This window comes from Octopus bimaculoides, chromosome 2, assembly GCF_001194135.2.
Source record: "Octopus bimaculoides isolate UCB-OBI-ISO-001 chromosome 2, ASM119413v2, whole genome shotgun sequence".
Classification (NCBI taxonomy): domain Eukaryota; kingdom Metazoa; phylum Mollusca; class Cephalopoda; order Octopoda; family Octopodidae; genus Octopus; species Octopus bimaculoides.
This window is the reverse complement of record NC_068982.1, coordinates 62,193,815-62,199,383: the sequence shown is the minus strand read 5'-3', so window position 1 is coordinate 62,199,383 and position 5,569 is coordinate 62,193,815. Positions and strand designations below refer to the sequence as shown.

At 36.6% G+C, this 5,569-nt stretch overlaps 1 long non-coding RNA gene across 2 annotated transcripts in view; it reads left to right on the top strand.

Annotated features, from left to right (window-relative positions):
* Positions 1 to 5,569, top strand: part of LOC128251058 (uncharacterized) — a 48,833-nt gene that overhangs the window by 4,931 nt on the left and 38,333 nt on the right. For both annotated transcript variants that reach the window (XR_008266950.1, XR_008266949.1), the window contains exon 2: positions 279 to 347. This is a non-coding gene — a long non-coding RNA (uncharacterized LOC128251058). The remainder of the gene's footprint in view (positions 1 to 278; positions 348 to 5,569) is intronic.

Genomic DNA, 5,569 nt, shown 5'->3' with positions numbered 1-5,569 from the left:
TATACATATATACATGAACATATACATGCATATGTATGTATATACATATAAATATATATATATGCATATATATATATAAAAGGATAAAAGTATGTATACGGATCAAAGCAGGCCTTGCCGTCCCTTCTAGAAAAACATAATAAATGATCCACAAGCACTAAAGCAAACTGAGTTCTCAGCTTGTTCAATTTACCAAATGATCTGCAAGACACAAGCAAGCTTCAAGAGACACAATCGTGTCCATCATGTATATCATTTTATTCTTTTATTTGTTTCAGTCATTTGAATGCGGCCATGCTTGGAGCACCGCCTTTAGTCGAACAAATCGACCCCAGCATTTATTCTTTGTAAGCCTAATACTTTTTTCTATCGGGTTATTTTGCTGAACCGCTATTTTACGGGGACATAAACACACCAACATCGGTTGTTAAGCGATGGTGGGTGACAAACACAAAAACACGAACAAACGGGCTTCTCGCAGTTTTTGTCTACCAAATCTACTCACAAAACTATATATATAAGACACAGGATTGGCTATGTGGTAAGTAGCTTTCTTACCAACCATATGACTCCGGGTTCAGTCCTATTGCGTTGCACCTTGGTCAAGTTTCTTCTTGACCAAGTTTCTTCTTGACCTCGGGCCGACCAAGTCTTGTATATATACAGGATTTAAATTATGTAACAGTTTGCCTGTTTAATGAGATTCAGTTGTATTTCTTCAGGTGATATACAATTGCTGTCCCCGTCAGTTACAAAACCTTCGACTTCGATGCTAACATATCATCTGCCTCGTTTGAATTTAGCAGACGCTGGCAGTTTCAATCCGATCGCTGTCAACTTGCATCTGCACGCTCGCCATGAGCAGTATTGGATACAATGGCTGTCCATTTTGTTCCACGTGTTATGTTGCACATACGCAATTTATTAATCGACCTTCAACACCCGTTGGCCCATATACTCACAGCCTCTCCCATATATATGTGTGTGTGTGTGTGTGTGTGTGTGTGTGTGTATTCATGCATACAAGCCCACATACACACATATACACACAAATACATCACTGGACATCCCCCATACATACATACATACATATATACATGCATACGTACATACATACATACATACATACACGCATGCATACATACATACATTTATATATATATATATATATATATATATATATATATGTATATATATATATATATACGTACATATATATACACACATATACACCTACACACACACACACACACCGATCAGCAAACACATTCATACGTATACATACACGCACAAACATTTATCTACACATATACATGCTCATAGGTATATCCTTGGTCACTCCAACATATATACACACACATACATACGTGGGACGGAAGGATGGGGGTGGGAAATTGAATTATAGTTATTGAATATGCATATTCGGAAGGCGGCGAGCTGGCAGAAACGTTAGCACGCCGGGCGAAATACGTGGCAGTATTTCGTCTGTCTTTACGTTCTGAGTTCAAATTCTGCCGGGGTCGACTTTTCCTTTCATCCTTTTGGGGTTCGATAAAATAAGTACTAGCTGCGTAATGGGGTCGATCTAATCAACTGGTCCCCTCCCCAAAAATTTCGAGCCTTGTGCTTCATGCTTGTCTACCAGGTTCTCATTACTCAGCAGTATACTCAATGCTTCTTCAAGGCAAAGGTGACATTTACCGGATAACGAATTACATTGGTGTACATTTTTTATTAATAAACATTCCTTTTCTTATTTAATTTTTGATTCTTTCAGTCCTCATATGAGGTCTGCCAGTGAAGTTGCGTGTCGTCTGTTTATTTTTCGGAATGACGAGATGTGGTTGTGATAACGGACTTTGAATTGGTTTTCCGTGGCAACTATGTATACATATTTATGTTGGGATGTGGAGATTGTGCATTTGTATATGTTCTTTTGATTCATGAGCGGACAAGCGGATTTTCTACGGCATGTGCAGTTATTTGTACTATCATTATTTTTATGTTTATCTTGTGACTTTTTGATTCTGGTTTCATGATGTTCCGTTCGATTGTTAGTGTCTGAAGCATTGTGGAATCGGCAATCTTTTTTATTGAATCTTTTTTGATGATTCTTTTTAATTTTATTGCCACCGTCTTCTACGTTATCTGAGTTTTTGTAGCCTATCTTTTTGTTTATTTTTGTTATTGGCCTTAAAGCCTGTGATGTTTTGTTCTCTGCCAGCAGACGTTGTTTGTACGTTTAATTTCCTGTTGTATTTATGTATGTAGCACTCCATGTAGTAAGATTTTGCGTACGGTATTTTCACTGTGTGCTTGTTGAATAGACAGTAGTATTTATGTGTTTAATGCTACAATGAATTCCTTACCTATCTTGGACGGTAGCTGGAGTTCAAAATTTAGATTATACCATATGACCTCTGAATTTTTGTACCTTTTGTTTGGTTCTTTGATCCTTTTTTTGTGTGTTGTTGTGATTATTTGCGTCTGTATTCCAATTATTTCTATTATTTTGGCTTATATATGTTTTCCTCCTATGTTTCCTTTGTTTCTCGGGTTTTCTCTTTTGTATTGTTATTTGTTTGTTGATGTTTTTCGTGTTATGTGTACATTCTACCTTATTTGTGTTTGTGTTATTTGGGGTTTCGCTACTTTCAAACTTGATTTTTCCTTTAGTTCTGGCCCTAATTAACACTTCATTGTAGTATGGTGCATGTTGGTTAAATATTTCCTCTGTGGCTGATAATCTTGGTATTCTGGTGGCTATGTTCTTAATTATTCCCTTGGTTGTGGATGGTGGATGATTGGAATGTACATTTATGTATCTTGAGCTCTCATTAGACTTGTGGTATGGTTCATACAGGCCACTTTCCAAATTAAAAGTCGCATCTAGAAAGTTTACCTTACGGTAATTTTCAGTCTATGGTAATAGAAAATCCAAAACGTCTAAAAAATTTATAGAGTTCTTTTCTGTATCTTTCTCAATTTTTGTACAGTTTTTCAATAGGAAAAGAGCATCGTCCCTCTGTACAGACCTCCCGTTATCAGTGGGTATTTGGATTTGATCTGGGAATAAAAGGTAGATTCCAAAGATATCCGTAACCTGAGCCGAGTCACACGATCCTATTGTTATATCAAAGGATCTGATCTCGTCCATAGTTTGTTATCGTAACTAATGACGGTTTGACGAGCTGTTAAAATTATGTCTATGTCTGTCCAAGATAAACTAGAGTTTTTCATTGCGAATATAAGAGCTTTATTTAGTACTATAGGATTAATCGTGGAATAGTAGCTATCTATATCTAATTGTATAAATTTGGATTTTTTTTTTTTAGTTTTCTCTGCTCTCATAAGCCATCCTTTAACCTCCTGAGTCTCGGACCACAATGAAACTTACTCTCTCTATGATGTTTTTACTTATACGTCTAATATCCGATTTAGATAGACATATTAATCTCATTTTAGGGTCACTGTCGAAGATATTTTTGTGGCCCTTTCGGTTTATCCAAGGTTTTTTTGTGGGGTATATGGTTCAGTCCTATCATCTATCTCTAGATTTTTTCCTATTTCTAATCCTCTTTGTTTATATTATCTAAGGTGTTGTTAGGTGCATACTTGTATTTACTGAGCATTACTTTTTCTAGTAAACTATTGTATAGTGTGGTGTCTACAATGAAGAGATTTTCGGTTTTATCCGCTAGCACAATTACTCCGTTTGCTTCTTTGAAGACCTTCAATGCTTTATCCACTTTCTGCTGGTGTTCATTTTTGTTTGCCAGGTACTTCCTGAATTTGAGATTTCTTATTATTTTGTATAGCTTTTCCTCGAATGGTGTTATGTGATGATTTGTTGGCTGGTTTCTCGGAGATTTAAATACTTTCTTGAGTGCATTTGTATCTTTCTGTTGTTCTTGCGTTTCCATCTTTCTGTTGTTCTTGCGTTTCCATCTCATTCTTCTTATGAAGGAACTAATACTGACTGTTATTTGTTTTAAATATTCATTTTTGGTTGGAATTGAGATGTCTTTTAGCGAGAAGTCTAGATTAAGTTTTTCCATCATTTGACCCAACTTAGTACTCTGATTCAAAAAGTTACACCGACCAGTTATCTGGTTTTCGTCAGTGTCATCTAAGGTGTTTTCTGTTAGGAACGTAGCAGAGTACAAAATAGAGTTCGTTTATCCTTAGAATTACCAAATAGCCGGCTGTGTAACGGTATATTTCTAAGTCTAGGTTTAGGCTTTCATTGTAATCAGATGGGGCACAATTTAAGGATTCCTTGTTACAGAACATGTGGAATAAGCGTTTAATGATACACACACACACACACACACACACACACACATACACACACACACACACACACACACACACACATATATATATATATATATATGATGGATTCTCTTGTCGTGAGCGACAAATGAGGGTTCAGTAAAATAAAGCGTTAATCATGTTCTATGGACACGGATGTGTCTCTTGAGGCTTGCTGGTGCCTTGCAAATCTTTTGGCTAATTGAGCAAGTTGAGGACTCAGTTTCTTCGAGTGCTTGTGGATCATTTACTTAGCGTGTAGCTCAGTAGTTAGAGTATTCGGCTTACCATCGTAAGGTCGTGAGCTCCATTTCTAGCTACATGCTGCGTCCCTGAGCAAGACACTTTATTTCTCGTTGCTCCATTACACTCAGCTGGAAAAAATGAATAGTACCTGTATTTGAAGTGGCCAGCTTTGTCACACTCTGTGTCACGCTGAATCTCCCTGAGAATTACGTTAAGGGTACATGTGTCTGTTGGAATGCTCAGACACTTACACCTTAATTTCACGAGCAAGCTGTTCGTTGATCGGATCAACTGCAACCCTCGTTGCCGTAACCGATGGAGTGCCAGAATATCACACACACAAACATATATACGCACGTTTGAAGCCAGTGTCTTTCACTGGATCATTGTAATCTGATGAGGCACAACTTGAGGACATGTGGAATAAGCGTTTTGTGATATTAACATGATTTTGAAGAAATGTGGTATACTTGGAATTTAATATACGGCTGATTTTCGTTAGGATTACTACTTGCCAGTATCTTAAAGTAGATTTACACAAGAGAAATTAAGTATACTTAGTTTCGTATCGATTGCGATGTTTAAATCTTTGAATATGTTAGTGAACTCCTTCTTAACAGCATTCATCGCGTGGTCAATCACACTTCGTAATATGAGAAGTCCATCATCATTGCAAGGATTGAACTCCTTTGAATGAAATCCCTCCGAAAGTAATTTTAGGTTGTGCAATCATATGAATGCATTACGCAGATCTCAGCCTCATCATATGACCCCCACTTCTACATCAAACAACTCAAGACCTTTAGGTTAAACTGTTAAAAAGAATTATCGTAAATTGGCAACAATTTTCTGACATTCCCTGAGACATTAATTTGATTAAAACTTCTGCCGAATTCTAAAGATAATTTTTATTTCTTGAGAATGTGAGAATAGAATCAGTTATTGACGGTAGAATTCTACTAAATCGAAACGCATAAATTAACGGAAATGGCTATATATATATATATAT